We start from the raw sequence: 24,755 nt of genomic DNA on the forward strand, positions 1-24,755 counted from the left end.
AAAGTCAGTTCCCAAGGCTACACCACAGCTATCTTCTATTATATTTTCCAGTAATATTCACTTCACTCATCCTTAAAGAGAACCTTTAGTGTACTGATATGAACCTCAAATACTGTTTGTATATGAAATTCAAAGGTACACAACATTTCCATCCTTCTTAATATTTCCACCCAGCTAGAGATCAGGGAACTCTACAGATTTTCTCTATAGGTTTGCTCTGATCAGAAAGAACTATAGGTTTTCTCTGATCAGATCCCCAAATCATACAATACTCAACCAGTCTTTACCAACTATTTTTGTTGGCCTAGATATAAAGAATTCTTAATAAGTTACTAAACCTAAGTTAAAGGAATTTATGAAATTTGGGAAAATACCATATCACCCAGTGTTCCTTGATCCCTTACTTAAATAAGATTTCAAAACCAGCCTGAATAAAAGTAAACTAATTATATAGATGTTTTTTACTCCATACAGTCAAATAACAGCCTTAAAAATCTTACTGAATTTTCCAGGGATTGTCACTGCCCAAGCCCTGTGAGAATATGAATGCATAAATTTGCTTTTAGTGAACGTGAGTAATGGAATCTAATCTTTGACCACATACAGTAATTCTTCGTACAGCACTCCTGCAAGACTCAGCACCAGTACCCAGCATTAAGGGGAGCAAAGTACCGTAGACCCTTGAACACAGGGGTTAGGGGTACAGACGCTCCGCACAGCTGGAAGTCTGTGTATAACTTAGAGCCAGCCCTCTGCAGATTCTGCAGTATTTACTGTTTTAAAAATCTGCGTATAAGTGGACACAAGCACTTCAAACCTGTGTTGTTCAAGGGTCAACTGTACTCCCATTATTGGACTCTCTAGTTGTTATAAAGTTTTCTCCCTTAACATAGTGTTAAAATATGCATGAGACTTTCATTCTATTGATTCCACTTTTGCATTCTAGAGCAATATACAAATGTGTCTTTTTTTTTAATGGCAACCTTGTAAATAATTGAAGACAGGTGTTTTAGTTCCCTCAGCCTTCTCTTTTCTAGGCTACACAGTCCCACTTCCTCTGTTTTCTATATGATTTCCAGACTTCTGTCTCTCCAGTTCGTCAATGCCTTTCGTAAAATTATGGTGTCTTGGACAGAAAACAGTATTCCAACTGTGGTCTGGCCAGTGTTAAGTACATCAAAGATATGACTTCCCATGATGCAGACACTTCTATTTATACTGCCTAAGGAAGGCTTAAGGGTTTTTTCTTTTTCTTCTTTTTTTCTTTTAAACAACTGCATCGTACAGTTGGCTCATATTAAATTTGTAGTCAAGTAAAAGCTCCAGATGTTTTTCGCAAGCTGGAAATTTTCATGTTCAGTTCTCACTTGCAGCCAGCAACCATTTACTCCAGTAACAAGCAGAGAATTCATAGGTATAGCTGTCTGACAGAGGGATCAATATCTGGATAATCCACTGTATTTTGTTATAAAACCTCTTCCAGTTGCCATTCTCATTGCTTAAGTTTTTATCAACTGAATTAAGTATCTTCCCTTTGGGAATGTCTTGAGTATTCAAATACATATTTATGTATATTATTACTTATGTCGTATTTAATATGTGCTGGTCACTGTTCTAAGTGCTTTAAAAATTTTAACTCATTTCATCTGGATAACAACTCTCTCAAGTTGGTACCATTATTATACACATTTAAACAAAGGAAGAAACTGAAGGGCAGACAACTGAAGTAACTTGCCCCAAATCACAAAGCCAGTAAGAAGCAGAGCTGGGATTCAAAACCAGGTAGTCTAGAACCAGACTGGGGCTCATAATCATTATTTTATGCTGCCTCTTAACCCTACGTACATGCTTAGAAAAGCAGGCACTGCGTCAGACACTTGGGAAGCAAACCAAATAATATAGCATCATATTTCTATGTGTCTGTCTTTAGCTCCATTAAATAGATAATAGATAGATAAATAGACAGACAGAACGAGAATAAGCAACACAGAAATAGGTCAGAGACATTCTGAGCATAACTTTACAGTGAATCCAAAATATAAAGGTCTCTTTTAGGGCTGTTGAAAGGTTTACATAAATTAATATCTATAAAGCATTTAGAGTAATATCTGGCCCAACCTGATTGCTAGCAATTATATTATAGTTATATTATTTTGTTAATAAAATAAATGTCAACTTTATAAATGTATTTTAATACAAATATACATATATGAACTCATATTTATAAATTACAAAGTTCCTTAGGGCAAGGAAAAAACAGATTTTTAATTAAATCATAATGGGACTTTATTTTAAAAAGTGAACTATTCTCTTAAATAAGGAAGAGAAGTATGGTGAAAATTAAAGCAGGCAGGCTATCAGAAACACTGAATGATAAAAAAAAAAAAATCCATTTCTTTAGCACCCACCCTCTGCTGGAAAGAACTCCACTAGCATTATGTATGTCACCAACTTGTTTGAGGTTTAAAGATAAAACTACGCTAAAAACATGCATTACCACCAGACATTATGGGTCACCTAAACCAATCTAGGAGCTTACCTCTTTAAGTATTCTAAATTGATATTTTTTGGCAACTCACGTACGTTCCTGCTAATCCAAGGTTATCTAAAACATGTGGTTTTTTAAAAATTTATTTTCTTTCTTTCTTTCTTTCTTTTGGCTGCATCGAGTCTTAGTTGCAGCATGTGGGATCTTCGTTGAGGCATGCGGGATCTTTCTTTGTGGCACGGGTTCTTTGTTGCTGTGTGCCGGCTTCTCTCTAGTTGTGGCCTGCGGGCTCCAGGGCGCGTGGGCTCTGTAGTTTGCGGCACATAGACTCTCTCGTTGAGGCATGCGAGCTCAGTATCTGTGGCACACAGGCCTAGTTGCCCCGTGGCACGCATGCAGGATCCTAGTTCCCGGACCAGAGATCAAACCTGCATCCCCTGCATTGGAAGGCAGACTCTTTACCACTGGGCCACCAGGGAAGTCCCTAAAACATGTTCTTTTGCTAGTGCTTTCGAATGATGGACACAGGATCCTCTATAGACTGTCATTTTTGCTTAGGACTAAGGGCTACATACCAGTAAAACTTGAAGGATCTCATCAGTAGAATTTCCTGAGCAAACTAATCCTCATTTGGCTTTGAAGTGTGGTTGCTGTACTGTGTAAGGAGTCAGAGCAGAACATGGAGGCCACGATGGACAGGATTCAGGATGGAATTCTACCGTCATCACATCACGATCCACCGTCTTGATACGGCTATTCTGTTGTTGGTATTCTGGGGTTTTTTTTAGTTATAATCATTGTTAATATTTATCAAAGTTTGTTACTGGCTGATTGGTAGATGAAAACTTGCTTATTTTTTCTATGATTTTCCAATTAATAGATAGTCTATGCATAGCAGTTTCAATGTAAATCATCCATAAGGCAGCTGTAAACATTATTCCACATCACCCCACAAGCAATTTTTATTTTGGCATAGGTAGGAGAACGTCAATGTTGATTCATCTGCATGTTTATGATAGTAATTGACAACGGTAGGATTTTTTAATAAAACAAACTCCTAAGCATATGTTCAAATTCTTAGCTTAGAAGGTCAGCAATTTACATATGCTCCTCCACATCTATTTGCACTTATCAAATTACTTTCCTAGGGAGATAGAAACTTGTGATCAGGCAAATCAACTAAAAGGGGAAAGGAGGGAGAAAAAGAGACAGAAAAAGCGAGAGGTCTACTTATGTAAATTATCCCCCCAAATGCAAAAGGGACAAGATGCTTTGCTCCACTCCTGTCGACTGATCGCTACCTACCTGTTCCTTTCTCATCTCTGTCCTTGCCCTTCCTAATAACTAAGAATGGACCACCTTGTTTTACAGTCATTCTGTAGTACAGCAAGAATATGGTTACTGTAACACTCTTAAGAATTTCAAGCATACAGAGTGAAGTCAGTCAGAAAGAGAAAAACAAACATCGCATATTAACGCATGTATGTGGAACCTAGAAAAGTGGTACAGATGAACCGGTTTGCAGGGCAGAAATAGAGGCACAGCTGTAGAGAACAAACATATGGACACCAAAGGGGGAAAGCGGCGGGGGTGGGGTGGGGTGGGATGAATGGGGAGATTGGGATTGACATGTATACGCTAATATGTATGAAATAGATAACTAATAAGAACCTGCTGTATAAAAAAATAAATAAAATTCAAAACTTAAAAAAAAAGAATTTCAAGCAAAAAAAAATTATCCTTTCAAAGTTTTACTTTGGTAATACCTATTGTCTCTGAATTCTGTGTTTACAATTATGCTAAAAAATGCAAAAATACAACATTTTCTACTGCTAGTTTGTTTCATCTCTCACCAGCTTCCCCCTCACTGAAAGACACTGTCATTTCACCCTTAAAACAAACACAATGTCTCCACTCCCATCTTAGTTATTTCTTACTAGGTTATGATGATAGGTACTGTCTGCTCTTTCTACACTGTTAGCACCCAAAGGAACCAAAAACCCACCTTCTTCCCCCACCTTTACAAGCACTAGCCTTACCTCAGCATGTGTTCGGGCAGAAGTGCTTATTATCTCAGCCAGTGGGCCCAGCATATCTCCAGGAGGTTACGAAAAGCGGGAGGGCTGTCTTCGGCCCACTTGCTACAAATGGAATCAGATTTGTAACAGAAGACACATGCACGCAGGTGTCACAGGGAATATGCAAGCAAGGGAGAGGCAAAACACAGATCAGCCACTCACCGGCACTAAAACCTTACGCATGAGAGTCCACTTAACCTTTATAATTATTTCTAAACCAGAATTAATGATTCTGAAAGTCTGTTTTGGAAGGAACACCTTTGTTTGTCCAGGTGCACGAGGTTGTTTCCCTCTGCCACAGAAAAACAAGTTCAAGGCGTTATGAAAAGCGTGCACTTAAAAAGAACACTTTCATCTCAGCTGTTTGTGTGCTAGGAAACATTTCAGGATTAAAGTCTCAAGAAAGAAGTCAATCAAGGAAGATATGGGCATATGAGCGTGTACATTGTGTCTATGGGAGGGACGGAAGGAGGGATATTGGGGTGGGGGGGAATGGAGCTCCTGACAGAGGTGTAACATCTAATCATCATTATTTTCTGTAACTTTCATATCTATGATAATACAAAAATTTATAGGGCTCTATCTTTTTTTTCTGGCTGCACCACGCAGCATACAGGATCTGAGCTCCCCAATCAGGGATCGAACCCTTGCCCCCCTGCAGTGGAAGCTCGGAGCCCTAACCACTGGAAGGGCAGGGGAGTCCCAGGGCTCTATTTTAAATATGTGTATATTTCACATGTATGTATACTTTACTAAAAATTTGATAAATTTGTAGAAATACATTTTGATAAATACAAAGGCCACTTTTTTTTTTTTAGAAACCTGAATATAGAGAGTGGCATTATAATTTGGTACTGTATGAAGCCAAACATAACTAAAATCAACCCAGGCTTCACTGGATATATATACCAGTGATTTCTAGCATTCCAAGACTAATTATCATGCAACAAAAATTTTAAACTATTACTGTTAATTATATAACAAATTAGATAAAGGTATCGGTATTGCAAAATTACGATCTCTAAAAATGTGTTATATTCTGACAGTCATAACCGTAAAAGACAGGAAATTTTTAAAAGGTAAGCCCTAGACTATTAAATCAGATTTCAAAAGTCTATAGTAATTTAAACTTAATCATCTTTACAGTTTTAAGAATTGTCTCCAAGGCAGGAGCTAAATACGCTAGTAACTCAGACTGGCGTTTAAAATTCATATACTCCGAAACATATAAAAATATTCATATATGTCTTCCCTTTGGGAAAACTTAGCAAGATCGGCCTGTTTTTCTTTTCTTAGAGGGAGGAGGAGATAATAGCATTGGTAAATGGGATATTCTCTAAGTATTCACAGAAGTCTAGCTGGAGCTACTGTTATGTCCTTCTACACACATATACGTTTTACAACATGACCTTGGTGAAAATAGTCTTTATTAAATTATGTGGGGGTTTTCCTGACAGAAAATATTTTCTAAAACAGGACATAGTACATATTATAATGGGTACCCTCATCGATAATACGCAGTAGGACAAAAGGTTTATCTTTATTAAATGTATTAGTTCAGTATTTAACCTAAAATTTACATTAGAATTCTCTCTTCTGATACTATGTCTAATTACCAAAAAAGGCACTCAGGGGCTGGACTGTCATTTTAATACGCTGGCCAAGAAATTATTGCTGCCCTAAAATCTAAAAATAAATACAGCAATAGCTCTATCTAAAAACACAAGTCGAGACTTTTCAATGATTGTTACTTGGGAAACACATGCTATTATATTAGTAAAACTTTATAATTTAGGTGGGAAAGGAAAACACAGCTATGACAAAATCTGAACCAAATTATCCTAGACTGGCTATTCTCAGAGCTTGGATTTTCCGAATATTTGCCCACTCTTGATTTTATGTTGCCCGTTACCAATCTATGTTTTTAGGACTTCAAAGGCCAGCTATTCCAAGGAGCAAGAAGCTAGACAGACATGAAACTTGGATGCCACGCTTAGGAACACAGAGTGCTCTGGCCCAGCCACAAAACCAAGCCTCATTTCACCTCTCCCACTTCCTGTTAATAGCAAAGGTTAGAAACAGATTCTGTTCCCAAGCACAAAAGTCAGCATGTCTTTTTTTTTTTTTTTTAACTACCAATAAAACTGAGCAGCGCACACAGGTACAAGTGTTTCATGCTATTTGCTTATTCTCTACCAGAGTTATAAACCCTTAAGACAGATGGCAGTATAATTGTTAAATTCTACAGATTAACTTGGCCGCAATTAAAGCAACAAACCTCCCAGCCAATAGAATATTCTCGGTCTTGAGTTGTTATACCTGGTGTGAACACAGATTTACATCTGATAGTGACATGTATAAAAACATTAACTAATTTGATCACCAACATCAGAACTACTATTAGTAGAAAATGTTTCCTGAACAACGAAACATGAAAATTATATTTACACAAAGGCAAAATAAATGGTGGAAAGGTCAACTTTTGAAAAAAAATACAAATATATGTGTCTAAAAATCAACGCCATAATATTTTAAGGTGGGTAATTTAACACTTTGACAATTTCTCAACCAGTGGAGCACATAAGTTCATCTAATATAACTATTCTACTGAACATATCATTACTATTATGGTTTTACCATTTCAACATCCTCTATTTTATCCTGACCAAACCCAGTTTCCACTTATGCTTAAACGCCTCCCATGATCAGAAGAGCATTTATTTTTGTCCCTAGCTCTAGTACTTGTGACAATATTAAACAAGTCTATCACTCATATACCTGCCCTTCCCCTATTCCTATTAAAGGAGAGTCCAAATGCCTGTCAGATTTATGACATATGAATGAAGGGTGAGACAGTCATGCTTCTATTGACTGATAACTTATCTGGAATCTGATAGCAAAGTGGAATGACTAAACCTTAACCCAGAAGGATCCAGAAGCTTATACGTCTAAAGATAAACCTGAAGCGCACCCAGCACAGGGACTTGCTTTAGCACCAGGGCAGCCAATCTTCAGGGACTCTGCTTCATATAACAGTGAAAAGCAGAGCTTGTGCTATGACCTCAGCAGTGCTTATGAAAACTCCTGTAACTGAGCCTTCACCTGGCATCCCCCAGGGCCCTGGGATACAAGAAAAATTGCCTTGGATGCCCCCAAATTCGAGTCAGACCTTTACGCTTGACTAAGATTCCAATCACTTATAATTATCAGTTGAGTTTTCAATCTTCTTGGACATTAGTTTATTCCAGGGCTGCCTCTATCCCACATCATGTCAACCTCAGCATGAAGCTCAGACCATGCTTGCGTGTTAAAAATAATGTAAAACTTGCAAGCAAGCATGCATGAATTTATGAGACTTGATTGAGCTTAGAGAATGGAGCTCTGAGGGATTTACACATTGCAGTTTACTGCCAACTCCTGATCCTGTCCTTTCTCCTTCTCTTACTCTTTTGCAAGTTGCCAAGAAGATTCCAAAATATTCTCTATCACAGTTTTTTCTCTCTTCTCTGAAGCCCTAGCTCCCTCTGACATCCAAGCCCTTTGGGGACGGGTGGAATGAGAATAGAGTGATATTTTCTCCATACTTGCAACAGTATCTAAAGATTTTTCCATACTTTTTTGTAAGAGAAATTTTGGTGACAGTTGTCAAGTTGGTAAAATATTCTTCACCTGATTTTTAAAAGTTCCTAAAACTACCCTCCTGCCACTATCTTTCTTCATTAATATTAACCAGATTGCTGAAATTTAATTTCAAAGAAATCATTTATTAAATATGGTATTTAGGATATAATAGTGTTCAAGATAAACCTTTCATATTTCATCATAAAAATGAAACAAAAACACATGACTTAAATTTTTGTCAAATCTGACATTTTGAAAGTGCATCCATTTCACTTGCTATAAGAAAAACACATGAGGTATTTCCCTGCTGGTCCAGTGGTTAAGACTCTGCGCTCCCAAAGCAGCGGGGCCGGGTTCAATCCCTGGTCAGGGTACCAGATCTCACATGCCGCAACTAAGATCCCACATGCCACAACTAAAGATCCCGCATGCCGCAACGAAAAGACCCCATGTGACGTAACTAAGACTCGGCGCAGCCAAATTAATTAATTAATTAATTTTAAAAAAAAGAAAGAAAGAAAGAGACATGAAAAAAGTTACCTTCAGGGTATAGCTCTTCCCTCTCAATAGCAACCCCAAAGGAGATGTCACAGAGTACTTTAAAAACCACTGCTCTCGGATTTTTAAAAGAAAATTCCTTGTAATTTTAATTATATACTGTAAACCATTACTTTAAAATACAGAATACTTAGTTTCTTTAATCCATAATCCCATATATAGAAATGTACCTGGAAGAAATAATCAGAAAAGCAAACCAGGGTTTATAAAAATATTTACTTCAGTATCATTTACCCCGACAAAATCTAGAGATAATCGACCAGTCCAACAAGAGAGAAATGCTTAAATAAAATGATACATTCACACAGTGACTATTAAGAAGTGTACAAGTGATAAAAGTGATGCAAACTGATACAAGTATAAAAGTGATAACGTTTTCATACTTTTAACGTTGTAGAAGATGGTCAGAAAATACCATTAATTTAAACATACAGAAAACCAATCAATAAAAACATTACAGGGACTTCCTGTTGGTCCAGTGGTTAAGAATCCGCCTTCCACTGCAGGGGATGCTGATTCAATCCCTGGTCCGGGAACTAAGATCGCACATGCCTTTGGGGCAACTAAGCCAGTGCACCACAACTACTGAGCTCACACACCTCAATGAGACAGCCCGCATGCCACAAACTACAGAGCCCACGCACTCTGCAGCCCACGCGCCACAACTAGAGAGAAGCCTGTGTACTACAACGAAGAGCCTGTGCGCCACAACGAAAGATCCCACATGCCTCAACGAAGAACCCAAGTGCCCCAACTAAGACCCGACGCAGCCAAAAAAAAACATTATAATCCTAATTATATAAACTATGAAAACACTGAAAAAAGGAATCGGAGGAACTGATAAAATATTAATGATGGTCATTTTCATTTTGTGGTTGTCTATTTCAGAAAGGATTTAAGCTAATGAACCTTTTTCAAATGTTACTGCATTAAATAAAACATAGACAAAATGTATCAGGAAAGTGGACAACCAGAAGACAAGCAGAGGAATGCCAAGGTGCTGCCGGCCGTGAAGTTAGTTCACAAAAGTGTACTGCTCAAGTTTGGCGCCCAGGACCCAGGGAGACCACAGCCAATGCAATCGGTTGGACAATGCACACTCCTCAAAGCATCAACAACAGTTAACTTTAGTGGGTGCCTATTATGTGACAAGCTTTGTGCTCAGCAACCTACATGCATTATCGCAATTAATTCTCCCAGCGCCTCTCTAATTGGTACTATCAACCCCACTGTGCAGAAGGAGATATTTTGGAGGGTTAAAAAAATATATGCTATTAACTTTATCAGCAATCCTGTAAGGCTTGATCTTTAGGATCAAAAAGTAATGAACACTGTAGAATCAATTTTCAGTTTCAGGGGCACCTGAAACCCACACCAATAAAGAATTAAGTTGCTTTAAACAGCATGTACAAGAGTACCCCTAAATTTGGAGGAAAACCTGTAACTTTAGAAAATGTTATTTAGTCTGCTATTCCTGGTACATAATGCCTGCTTAATAAATGCTTTTTGAATGTTTAATTCTGGCCTTATTTTAAATCATAACCATTTAATCATATACACACCCACAAACTCAACACACACAAAAGGGGGTTGTATGCATTTTTTCTTAAGTTTCTGAACTTGGCTTAAATGCTTTTATTATTTCATTTATTGACTGAACCACTATTGATTCTTCCCTGAACACGTAAAATGTATTAAGTAGCTCTTGGGAATAAGGACAATAAAGATAGCTCACAAGAAAGCAATTCAATCTAGTTATCAAGTATTCTGCAAAGGAAAACAAACCTAATGACAGGGCGTTTTTTTTTTTTTTTAATATAATTTAGACCACTTACTATCAGATCCTGAAATTCAAAGGGGCTGATATTCACAAGACTTTCAATCCCTCATTTTTTGAGTCCCTCATTCCTTCTGTGTCCACCCACGATTTCACATACATTCACACATCACCTTGGGAAATGTTTCTGCAACTAAAATTCAGACTGTGCTATGGGTATGGTTGAGCCATGGATGTACACCTTAGATGAGCAACTGTGATTTTATATTTATAAACGAAATAGTGATGGGGCCCATTGCAAATTGGTTTGAAATCTACCCAAACGACTCCTTCTGGGTCAGAGTTTCCAAGGGCAGGTAGTTATTACTTCCTTTTATACATGAGGAGGTTAAAACCCACAGATATTGAATATTACATCCACAAGCTAGTATGTGTCCGAGTTTGAACTAAACCTCACTTTGTCTAACGCTGAAGCCCATGTTGCCTCTCTGTGTCCCCAACTCTCTTCCCATCTCACAAGCTTCACTCACACTGAGTTTACAGAATCTCAGAGTCATCTGTCACCATGTCACCAAGGGATGAGGAATTCAGTGAGGAAGCTGAAGGCTTATTCAGAGTGAACTCAATAATTTATCATAAAAGGATCCCTGGTTTGGGGGTAAAATAAGCATAATCACCCCTATGGGAAACCTGATGGATTGTAGCTTGGCCGTAACTACTATTCGAACACGTGTTTTACTTGTCAAACTAAGGATCAATGCCAAACAAGAGCCATAAAAGGAGCGTGGGAAAGCCTGTGGGTTGGGTTAAGGGTTAGGGAAACAGCTGCTATGGGCATGATACAAAAAGAAAAGGGAAAAATAGCAGGAGAGAAATTAGCAATAAGTAGAACGTAACTATCTCTACCTTCTGTGGTTTAAAGAGAAGGTCTTTAAAGAAAAGATATTTTGGAGGGTTAAAAAAATATGCTATTAACCTTATCGGCAACCCCGTAATGTTTGATCTTCAGGATTAAAGAGTAATGAGTATTTTATAATCAGAATTTTATTATGTTTGACATACTTTTATATATGGTTTATATTTCCTTATGAGACTCATTTTTTTTTAAGCCAACCTTTTGCTCTTAAAAAGAACAACGGCTGCCCTCAATTCAAACCATGAGAAAAGACAGCTACTGGAAAAAAAGAACATTAGCTTAATTGTGTCTCTGCTACCTACAAATATCTATACTTGATCCAAAAGAAAAATGATTAATAAGTGAATATCTTTTAAAAATGTATAGTCTCGGAAATCTGCATGGTTCATTCATTCAGCAAATATTACCTATATTTTGCCAGGCACTGTGTTTCCCTGTATTCAGTGAATAAAAGAGAAGGTCCACCTAGAGTCCAAACAAATAAGGCTTATGAAAGCAAGTACCTGATACACTTCTAAGCTCACAGAAGAACCGGGCTGAGCAACCAGGGAAAACAATCTAGAAGAGATGTCCAGGGAATTATTATATTTGATAATTTTTTTATAAGCAGGGACAATGTATATACCTAAATTTGATTACCTGAGAGAGATCTTAAATTCTGCTACCCCTGAAGGGTGTTAAGTATAAACATAGGGAAGAAATTGATACACTCTCACAATTTATAATTCAACGCAGACAAAATGCCAGTATGAGGCTGAAGTGGATTTTAAAAACCTACACTAGAAAGGCAAACTTGAGACTTTTACGCCATGACTTACAGAAACTGTATCACTGAGGCTAACAGGACCTCTCTGACTCATCTTTACTTATTTATTTTATTTATTTATTTATTTATTTATTTTGGCATGGTGTGTGGCAGGCAGGATCTTAGCTCCTGGACCAGGGATCGAACCCGTGCCCCCTGCAGTGGAAGCACAGGGTCTTAAGCACTGGACCACCAGGGAAGTCCCAATTCATCTTTATTTTGACTACATCAGATCAGAAGATGTACAAGATATTTTCCAGTTATGTGATTTTAAATCTATACTTATCCCCCCAAGCGTACCTCTACCCTCTCACTAGATATTTGTGTTTTCAAGAGTACATCTTTTCTACAAATCCCCAAGAAATTGTGTCCAGCTCCATGGCCATCTGTAGAAGGATGATTCCAAAATCTGTACTCTAGCTTCAGTTTGGTGTCTCATCTACAGCCTATATCCCAGTTATTTTCTGAACCCTTACTCAGTATGATAGGCATATAGTTCCATGTATATAGTTGACCATTGACCAATGTGGGGGGCTAGGGGTATTGTCCCCATGCAGTCAAAAATGGGCTATCCCTACCTCAAAAAACAAAGGAATTGATAAATGACTCACCACCCAAAGGCAGGAAGCTCAGTTTGGATAGCATCGTTTCTTTTGATTCCACATAGTGTGATCTCTAATCAAACACAAACTTTTCCCCACACTTAGTTAACTTAGAGATCTGTAAACTGAAAATACAGGTACTGTATTTATTTTTTTAAATCCAAGTATAAGTAGACCTGCACAGTTCAAACCCGTGTTGTTCAAGGGTCAACTGTATTTACCTTCAGTACTTTCAGTAGTTTAGCAGGTGCTCAAGCAGCGCTCATTATTCTGCCTGGGATTTTTGCTATCAGCCCAGTTTCCCCACGCATCACTTTGAAACCAGTAGCTCTATCAGGTCAGGAGAATACTTGCACAAGATACAGTTACCGTAACAACTGTGTTGGAGTTGGACTGTAGTTTGTTCTATAAGAGGAACAGATCAGCTGTCATTGACTCCTCCTGTGTTCCTGTTAATAAAGCTTCTACAAATGAGGAAGCCTGGGGCAGGTGTGAAAACGAAACCAAATTCAAAACAGAAGCAGTATATTGGGCTTAACGATTTCTGACCTACTCCATACTCCTGGACTACACTTCTGGGCCTTATTTTATGTCCTGTTTTCTTCACATCGGGAATGAGACCAATGCCTTGGACCATGAATTCTGAAATATATTCCCTTTGGGTAAGAGGTACAGGCAATACATGTTCATCTGGAATAAACTGGATTTTCAATGCTCTGGTTCCACTATCATTTTTCCACACGGCAGAGTATCTTATATACTATGCTGGGCAAGGCAGGAATTACTGTCCCCGCTAGACAGATCAGGAAGCCAAGGCCAAGAGAATTTACGAAACTGCCCAAGGGTTCAGCTTGGTTTGCTTTGTGACTTTCAGACCCACATTCTCTACACAGCCATGGTGTCTTCCTCTCACTGTAACACTTGGCCACGCAACCCAGATGACCTAGTATTATTTTCTGATTATTTCCCTGATTATTAGTTTATGGATAAGACATTAAAAAAGCTTGTGGTAAGTGTTTAATGTGAACCAAACTGAAATGAAATAAAGGACCCCTATATTTGTAAAAGATGCATATATATATGTATAAAATAAAAAACACTTTCTCAAAGGCCCGCACCAACCCCATAAACAAGGTATAAATCCCTTGCTATTCTCTCCCACAGCAATCGGTATTCTACATACCTTTAATCACATTCACATACTTGTAATTACTTAAGACATTCCTACTAAACTATAAAATCCACCAGGGCAACATGGTGTTATTTTGTTTGTCATTGTATTCCTAGCGTGAGATGCAACTGGTGATTCAACGCATTATTACTGAACTGAATTGTGTCATATCTACTTGATGCCACATAGGTAGTATGAGTTAATATATTTACAGACTTTAAACATGTACTCCCTCAAATTACAGCATTTGATCTTTACAGCTATTACGATGTTGTTTAATATTAACAGAAAGAAGGGAAATCAAGGCCAAAATGATAAGTCCCATTCACCTGAGCTGGAGGAAAAGGCTGAGTAATATTCCTTCTCACTCAACAATGACCTTGAGTTTAAGCTTCAGAAAAGGAATATGAGAGTTAAGGAAGACAGAATAGTCAAAAGAAACGAAAAGCAAAAGGACTAAACAAGACTCTTTACACAATACCCCATTTTCCACCTACATAGGAGGTCCAGCATTCAAATGCTCTAATAGCAGTCCGTTTCCTAGTGCCAACATTATTGTTCAGGTAGGCTTCTGTTTGTTTTTTCCCTCTCTTGTATATGTATCTAATGATAATCACCTACAGATATATCAAATACTTCTCATTTTGGAATGATGCTGGGCCAAACATCAATTAAATCAAATAAGTCGCCTGTGGAAAAAAAGGAACACCAATAATTGTCTTAAATGTTTTCAAACTTAAAAGCACTTGCAAGTAAATTAAGCACGGGTGGTTTAGAAACAAGAGTGAAACAGAAAGTGAAAGCTTTTATAGCATGCCTATAATGCGTTCTATTATTGTCCTACTAACATGAAAATGCCACTAACACAGCAAATACTTATTGCCCGCTTAATGCATATTTGCACTCTGCTTGCTAAAGTGGAGCTAGGAAAAACAAGCATCAGGCTTCAGGAAACTGAAATCTAGTTAGCAAACTACTAACCGGGACAGCACAATCTATAGTGATGTATTTAAGGGTAAGAATGTAACTAAGTGAACTATAAGTAGGGAGGGCTGTAGCAGTTGTGACGTTTTCATGAAGAAAGTGAGCTACACAGAATATATGGTATTTGGATAGGTCATGAAAGTTAGTTGAAATTTTCATATGAAAGGAATAAAAGGCAAAAAGGGGAAGAGACAAGTATAAACACTGAATTCTGTAGAGGAAGTTAAATGACCACCTGACAGAAATGAAGGTCCTTGGCGAATAACAGTGATACATAAATTAAAACACAGGGTAAAGAGATCATTAAAAAAACCGGAATCTGAGTAGATTATGAAGGACTCAAAAATTAAGTAGAAGGGGCTAGACTAGATGGGGAATATCAGGAGAGAAACTGTAATGCTTTTAGCAAGAAGGGGCTATTCAGAGCTTCTGTGTTGCACCAACCCATCCATGGGGCTCCATTCATGGTAACCCTGTGGTCAACGACCAGATGAAAACCACGCTTTCAAAGATGACTCAGACATCACAGCTTATGGCTGTAAGCAGGGGGAGGATCACCAGAGACTTGTTAAGACATTATTTCAGGAACTCAGGGGCAAAGTGATAAAGGCTCAGACCCCCAGTTGTCAAAGAGGAAAGAAGACAAAGGTTAAGTGAAAGAATAACATCGGCATGAGAAATGCCAATTTCTGACCCATGCTACAACATGGATGAACCTTGAGGACATTACGCTAAATGAAATAAGCCAATCACAAAAAAGACAAATACAAATACTGTATGGTTCCATTTATATGAGGTACCTAGAGTAGTCACATTCACAGACACAGCTAGTAGATGGTGGTTATCAGGGGTTGGTGGAGGAGAAAACGAGGAGTTATTGTTTAACGGGTACCGTTTCAGTTTTTCAAATGAAAAAAGTTCCGGAGACTGGGTAGTGGTGATGGTTGCCCAACAATGGGAATACACTTAATATCATTAAACTTCACGTTTAAAAATGGTCAAGATGCCGGGGCTTCCCTGGTGGCGCAGTGGTTGAGAGTCCGCCTGCCGATGCAGGGGACGCGGGTTCGTGCCCCGGTCCGGGAAGATCCCACATGCCGCGGAGCGGCTGGGCCCGTGAGCCATGGCCGCTGAACCTGCGCGTCCGGAGCCTGTGCTCCACAACGGGAGAGGCCACAGCAGTGAGAGGCCCGCGTACCGCAAAAAAAAAAAAAAAAAAAAGGTCAAGATGGTAAATTTTATATTATGTGTATTATACCACAATTTAAAATAATAATTAAAAGAAAAAGAAATTCCAAAATTTTGTGTCAGATTGAGATTAAGGGAAGAAGGAGCAAAGAATTCCAAATTACTCTTAGATCACTAACTTAGAAGAGGGAGGAAAACTGAAATAAAATAAGGGGATCCAGGCTGACAGAGGGGAAGAGAGTCATAACTGTCAAATATGTTTGATAGGACCATCTAAATGGAAATGCTACACAGGCAGCTGGAGACAATAGATAAGGCTCTGTGGATGGAACAGGAAATATGCTGGGTTTTATTTTCGTGTCACCATGTTGATGGGTGAGGGGAGGAAGGGCTTGGAATCAATCATCAGGTTCAATTCTGAGCCCTAGAATTTAACAGAGATGTTTTTAAAATATACTGTTATGTTACATTTTTTCACATTTTGATATCTTTGAATTAGGGTGGTCTTACAATGAAGTGTCGTTTACTTTTTTTAACATCTTTATTGGAGTATAATTGCTTTACACTGGTGTGTGAGTTTCTGCTTCATAACAAACTAAATCAGCTATACATATATATATATATATATACCCAGATCTCCTCCCTCTTGCGTCTCCCTCCCACCCTCCTTACTCCACCCCTCTAGGTGGTCACAAAGCACTGAACAGATCTCCCTGTGCTATGCAGCTGCTTCCCACTAGCTATCTATTTTACATTTGGTAGTGTATATATGTCCATGCCACTCTCTCACTTCGTCCCAGCTTACCCTTCCCCCTCCCTGTGTCCTCCAGTCCATTCTTGAAATTGAGTTATTTATAGTGAGGCGGATGGACCCAGAGTCATACAGAGTGAAGTAAGTCAGAAAGAGAAAAACAAATACCGTATGCTAACACATATATATGGAATCTAAAAGAAAAAAAATGGTTCTGAAGAACCTAGGTGCAGGACAGGAATAAAGATGCAGTCGTAGAGAACAGTGTCTTTTGATGAAAAACCATGGATGCAATAACAGAAACTAACTCGATATAGCTCAGGGCAGGGTTATTCACGGAATGGGGGGCAGGAACACAGTGCAGCCTCAGGGAAGAAGGAGGATCAGAGTCAAGAAAGCCCTGAGGAGATTCAGATCTCTCTCCCTTTCCCGCACTCTCTGTATATGCTTCATTCTTTCCGCAAACTGATTTTTCTCTGCTCCTTAGTCCTTAGGGGTTTTGGAAAGGGGCTTTTACATTTTGGAAAAGACTGACTTAACTTACACTTGGTCCCAATACCAAATTACTGGATCAGAATTTCACTGCCCAGCTTGAGCCCAATCCAGTCCAGTCAAGATAACAGGGTCATGCCAAACAAGTGTGGCTTCCAGAGGATAGCTACTGTAAGTGTAGCCTGATACCCCAGTAGGCATCAAGTACCACTGCATCTCATGGAAGAGGAAAGATGGTAACAGGACAATTGAATTATATGGACACCTTTAGTCAGAGGAGAAGACTTGAGAGTCCTAAGAGGCAAATGACAATGCTCTTTCACTATTTAACTTTATCACATAAAATAGTAAATAAATATTAAGAAAAAGGGGTCAAAGTTACAACAAGGCAGTTTTTGACTCAAACTAACCATCCTATAGCAATGTTTTATTAAATGTTTTGTATTAGACATAATCGATTTACATTATCACTCAACAAACCTGCAGAGCTGGGATTTAGTTTTTCATTTAATAGATGGAAAACCAAAACTAAGAAATTCACTAATTTGCCCACAATTTGCACCAACGTTCCTTTGGATTCAAAGCCCTTCTCTTTCTTTTTTTTCTTCCCCAGCTTTATGAACATATGATTGAGTAATAAAAATTGTATATCTTTAAGGTACACAACTCGACGTCTTGATATATATATACATTGTGAAATGACTACCATAACCAAACTAATTAAATATCTACCACCTACCATTTTTTTCCCCTTCTCTTTCTATTACACCCATCTCTTTGTATTGATTTGAATGTGGCGTGCTTTCTTTCATTCAAGGTATTCAAGTAGTGGCTAAATAAACATTTGTCACAGAACTACTATAGGAATAATCATTGTTTTGGGTAAGAAATTTATCCGGCCTCTCTGATGATTTCCAACTGTAATAATTCATAAGTTTACTATTTTGGATTCAGTGACCTCATTTTGAAAGCATTCATTATAAGCAAATATGAACACTTTTCCCATCTATTAAAGGTTTTGCAATCTTGATAATTTCCAAAAAGAAAACATATTCCATCTATTGCATTAAAACTGTTGGTAAGCATTTTTTAAGGAAAAGAGATCTGGTTCATCTTTAAGTAAGAAAGCTAGTAATAGTAAATATATTCAAATCTGACAAACAACATTTTCTAGGAAGAGCTGTAGAAGTGACCACAGTTGGTGAAATAGAGAATATTTTTAAATTACAAACTATTTTTCACAGAACTAGAACAAATAATCCTCAGATATACATGGAACCATAAAAGACCCAAAATTGCCAAAGCAATCCTGAGGAAAAAGAATAAAGCAGGAGGCATAACCCTCCCAGACTTCAGACAATAATACAAAACTACAGTAATCAAAACAGTGTGGTACTGGCAGAAAAACAGACATATGGATCAATGGAACAGAATAGAGAGCCCAGAAATAAACCCACACACCTATGGTCAATTAATCTTCGACAATAGGTAAGAAAATACAGTGGAAACAGGACAGTCTCTTCAGCAAGTGGTGCTGGGAAAACTGGACAGCCGCATGTAAATCAATGAAGTTAGAAGACATCCTCACACCACACACAGAAGACCTAAATAAACATTTCTGAAAAGATGACATATAGATGGCCAATAGGCACATGAAAAGATGCTTAACGTTGCTAATTATTAGAGAAATGAAAATCAAAACTACAATGAAGTACCACCTCACACTGGTCAGAATGGCCATCATCAAAAAGCCTACAAATAACATACTGGAGCGGGTGTAAATGGAGCCCTCCTACACTGTTGGTGGGAATGTACGTTGGTACAGCCACTACGGAAAACAGTATGGAGGCTCCTCAAAAAACTAGATTTACCACATGATCCAGCAATCCCACTCCTGGGCATATATCTGGACAAAGCAATAATTCGAAAAGATACATGCTCCCCAGTGCTCACTGCAGCACTATTCACAATAGCCAATACATGGAAACCACCTAAACGTCTATGACAGATGAATGGATAAAGATGATATGGCACATATACACAATGGACTATTACTGAGCAATAGTCCATTGTATATATAGAATATGGCCATTTGCAGCAACATGGATGGACCTAGAGATTATCAATATTAAGTGAAGTAAGTCAGAAAGAGAAAGACAAACACCACATGATATCACTTTTAAGTAGAATCTAAAATATGACACAAATGAACCTATCTAGGAAATAGAAACAGACTCACAGACATAGATTTGTGATTGCCGGGGTGGGGGGGCAGGGATGGACTGGGAGTGTGGGGTTAGCAGATGCAAACTATTACATATAGAATGGATAAACAACAAGGTCCTACAGGGAACTATATTCAATATCCTGAGATAAACCATAATGGAAAAGAATATTTTTTAAATGTATATATATTTATATGTATAATTGAATCACTTTGCTATTAAGCAGAACTTAACACAACACTGTAAATCAATTTTTAAAAAGAACAAATTATTCAAGGTAGAATGTTGCTTGTGGCTTCAAGCTGGGTAATTCACTTATAAACCTAACAACCATTTAGACTTCAGATGAGAAAAAGGCTGGTGCTCTGGGTCCCCACGTCCTTCAGTGGTTGGATCTGGTTGGTTGGTTTTAATCTATCGCTCATTGGATTTACATAGGATTTCATAAGAAACAAATGTTCCATTTCCAGAAGGAGAAAGGGAGGGAGGAAGGGATGGGGGAGGGAGAGGGGACAAGGAAGAAGGGAGAGAGGGAAGGGAGAAAGGAAGAAGGAAGGAAAATATATGTCACATTTTTAGAACTTTCCAGAGTCCTCACTCTCAATGGACTCATCACTCCACTTTGAGAAAGTATGCAGCAGAAATTAGATATGTACACATAATTAACATTATCGCAGATTTTAAATTTTTTGTGGCATTTAGAAAACTCTTTTCTAAATGTACAATGAGAAATGTATTTAATAAAATGAATATTGTGATAAGAAAAAGAATGGTAATAAATTATATAATCATTAAGGTTGCATATTTTCCTTTAAAACTTATTTGTATAGCTTACAGAATAAAAACATGGCATATTCAGGCCGGTACCGGTGTGGACGGTGTGGGTCGTGGCCGCGGGTTCTGCGGTTCTCCCCCTCCCCTACTCTCCTCCCTCCCTCCCTTTCCGTCCCTCTACGGCGGTAGGTTGTCCGTCGCAGACTCCCTGACCCGTCCCTAACCCCTTTCTGACCTCGGGGCCACCGGATTGACCTTCTCCCGTTTCCCGGCCCAACCCCAGAGTCAGGGCGGGGGCCTTGAGGAGGCGGAGGGGGTGCCACGGAGGAGAGGAAAGACCAGACGACCCTCAGCTCCCCCCCACAACCCCACCCTCGCCGGATCGCAAGGCTAGCAGCCGCCATGGCAATGAGGTAGACGCCGCTCACCTGCTCGGGCCACACGCGGCCCGTGGCGGATCTGGCCTTCAATGGCATCACGCCTTACTGCTATTTCCTGATCGACGCTTGCAAAGATGGTAAACCTATTCTACTCCAGGGAGATACGGGAGACTGCACTGGAACATTTTTGGGTCACAAGGGTGCTGTTTGGGGTGCAACATTAAATAAGGACGCCACCAAAGCAGCTACAGCAGCTGCAGATTTCACAGCCAAAAAGTGTGGGATGCTGTCTCAGGAGATGAATGCATGACCCTGGCTCATAAACACATCGTCAAGACTGTGGATTTTACACAGGATAGTAATTACTTGTTAACCGGGGACAGGATAAAGTGTTACACATATATGACTTGAACAAACCTGAAACAGAACCTAAGGAAATCAGTGGTCATACCTCTGGTATTAAAAAGGCTCTATAGTGCAATGAGGATAAACAGATCCTTTCAGCTGATGATAAAACTGTTCGCCTTTGGGATCATGCTACTATGACAGTAGTGAAATCCCTGAATTTTAATATGTCTGTTAGCAGTACGGAATATATTCCTGAGGGAGAGATATTGGTAATAACTTAGGGACGATCTATTGCTCTTCACAGTGCAGTAAGTTTGGACCCAAGTAAGTCTTTTGAAGCTCCTGCAACCATCAATTCTGCATCTCTTCATCCTGAGAAAGAATTTCTTGTTGCAGGGGGTGAAGATTTTAAACTTTATAAGTATGATTATAATCGTGGAGAAGAATTAGGATCCTACAAAGGACCTTCAGGTCCCATTCACTGTGTGAGGTTTAGTCCTGATGGAGAGCTCTATGCTAGTGGCTCTGAGGATGGAACACTGAGACTATGGCAGACTGTGGTAGGAAAAACATACGGCCTTTGGAAATGTGTGCTTCCTGAAGAAGATAGTGGTGAGCTGGCAAAGCCGAAGATCAGTTTTCCAGAGACAGCGGAAGAGGAGCTAGAAGAAATTGCTTCAGAGAATTCAGATTCCATCGATAGTTCAACTCCTGAGGTTAAGGCCTGAGCATCAGGCAGATGTACACAACTTATGGACTAAAACAGAGAAAAGCATCAGCCTCCAGAGTCACTCTCTGCTTAAGGCAAACATGAGAAGTAAATAATGAGGAATATGAATTAGCTCCAGTGCTGGAACTAACCAACTTGGTGATACCTGTAAGTGAAAACACAAGAGTATCAGCTGAAGGCGGATGGAGTGATACCCTTGTAGTACGATAGTCTTTTGTCTTTTTCGTGAATATGTGCAAACCAGCATCCAATTTCTCTTACTACAGGTAGATTTCTTGTAGCTGTTTATGTTATTATGAAGAGGGAAAATATATTGGCCTATTTTTCTGACTTTTCCCTTAAAGCAGAAAGCCATTTTTTTTTTGCTTTAGTTATAAAGAAGAGGGGGAATACATGATAAAGTAACTGGCTTGATTTCTCTTTCATTGTACACTGCTTCTGAGCATCTAATTGTTTTTAGTTGTCTAAATAAAATCCCTCTAAAACAAAACAACAACAACAAAAAAGGCATATTTCAGAAGAAAATTCTAAATAGGAGAAAAATAAGAACAGATGCTACTTTAAAACAGTTATTTATAAATCCATTTAATCTTTGAAATAAGAAAAATGACCCTCATGAAAAGCAACTCTAACAAAAGCTATCTGCAAATTAAAACCAGCTTGAGCCAATTTTCCACAAAAAATGTGGAATTAATAATTATTATTAATAATGAGAGTTTTCTCACATCTATAAAGCCAAACAACAGTGTAAATACCACAGTAATACAACATCATTAAGAATATTAATTTTTTAACTATAATATCAGTTTTCACTTAAGGTATATAGGTGCTATACCAGTATTTTATAAAGGGAGACACATACACGTTTAATTTTTTAAATGTCATCCCTACTGTTTTATAGATTTCTAAAGTATTAAGTTATACATGTGATTTTTCTAATCAAGTTTTACTCGTAAGAAAATACATTTTACTGTACTTCAGTACCAGAGGAGTCAGAAACACTGAAATTCCACAAAAAATTAAAATAGTTTTTATATTTACTATTTGCTTTCCTTCACGTATTGAATAGTTACTAAGAATATAGATATAATGCTAGGCGCATGGAAATCACGTGGAAGCAATTTTTAAACAACTGTAATTTTACAAAAACTAAAACTCTAAACTTAAGTACTCCAAAAGCAATTAAAAATTTAATTCCGAGCAACAGAGTCTTTGAGTTGTAAGGAATGGGGGAATGCAGGAATATCTTCCTTCATGTATCCAATCTAACAAATTAGGCCCAATAACACTGCCAACCCCTTTCTTTACATGGGAACCTTGGCAACCAGGTACAGGACATAACAACAGACCTCATCTTGCTAGATTTATAGCATGATGAATCAGCAAGCAGTAGGAGCCCATTAGCAATTCTTCGTCAGGCATTAACCAGTAGACAAATACATATTCTTCAGAAAGGATGTATGTGCTAGTTCCCAACACCCACCCACCCCTGCAAAAAAATGTATAGGCTGCATGGACGTGGACGAGCAATGGTGCTTGGCAGGGAGCCAACAGCTCAAGGCATATGAACCATGCCTCTTAAGGAAAATAATTTAGATATACACAAATAAGGTGATCTGAGGTTGACAGGTCAAAGAGTTAAACCTTTAAGCATGGCGATTTCCATTAAAGAAATACTAGTCAAGCCAAATTAGTATTTCTCCGTAAGACAAACAGTACATTTCAATACATTTATTTTGTAACCAATAAATCAATAAAAACTATGTAATGAGTGTCTATCATGTATGTAGTACTTTATTAGGTTCAATTCAGGATAAAAAAAAAAAAAGAGATGTGGTTCCTACCTCAAGGAACCTACAGTATTATATTTTTAACTTGGAAATCACCCAAGTTGTCTCATTCCTGTTCTGTACGTACAATTATATGGCTTCCTACCTAAGTGTGATTTTATTAAGTCCCGGACCCAATTAGTTTTAAGCAGGATGAAGCTCCAAAGTTATAATTAAGTCACTTTTGCCAAAAGTTAACTCAGTAAAAGTGGGGGAGAAAATACTTCCCCTCTGAAACAAAGTAATAAACGTAATGAACTCATTAAAAGAAACAGAAAATGCTATTAAATTATCACTGGAGTTTAAGAAAATAACACGTATTCCTACTAATACGGCATACGATTTCTCTAGTTTAGTTTCTCCGAAAATTCTACCACTAGAATGCTCAGCCACCCTACATTTTTCTGTCTCTTAAATTATTCTTTTGCAGGAATCCAGCCAAATGATGTCATGTTAGATATGCAAACTTACCTGCCAAAAAGGGAGAAATTCCAGGAAAAGCCTTCGAAAGGAAATAATTCATTAGGGAGTTCACGGAGAAGGCTAAATATTGAACTTCGACTAAATTATTAAATTTCAGAGTTAGAAAATGAAAATAAAAATTAGAGTGCCTACCACGTATCTGGTATCTCTCTTGAAATAGATATATCTAAAAACAGTTACATATTTATATAATTGAGATTAAATTTCTGATTATCCCAAAAAATATAAATAAAGAATTATTAGAATTGATAGTCCTCACTTGTTTTGTTGTTATTTAAAGCTCAGATTTGAAACAGCCCTGAAATAAAAATGACAAGTGATATTTTTTTGTCTTATAAAAAAAGACAAAATTTAGGTTGTCATACTTCTAATTTCTTTCTTTATCACAGAATTATCATTTTGAGCGTTCTGATGTTGTGTCTTCACTTCCTTAAGGAAACAACTCCAACAAACTCTTCCACTCATAACACAGTTGTAAATCCAGCTGTAATGGAGAAAAGGCCCCTGAATGGTAAGTACACTGCGGTCACAGATCCTAAACTCTGTCCTACATGG

The 24,755-nt window shown here is 38.1% G+C and overlaps 1 protein-coding gene and 1 pseudogene across 2 annotated transcripts in view; one reads left to right on the forward strand and one right to left on the reverse strand.

Moving 5' to 3' along the window:
* PDE3A (phosphodiesterase 3A) overlaps nucleotides 1-24,755 on the reverse strand; it is a 300,679-nt gene that overhangs the window by 244,359 nt on the left and 31,565 nt on the right. The gene's annotated exons all lie outside the window — the stretch shown is intronic.
* On the forward strand, nucleotides 20,833-21,886 carry LOC136130933 (serine-threonine kinase receptor-associated protein pseudogene; annotated as a pseudogene).

This window comes from Phocoena phocoena, chromosome 11, assembly GCF_963924675.1.
Source record: "Phocoena phocoena chromosome 11, mPhoPho1.1, whole genome shotgun sequence".
Classification (NCBI taxonomy): Eukaryota; Metazoa; Chordata; class Mammalia; order Artiodactyla; family Phocoenidae; genus Phocoena; species Phocoena phocoena.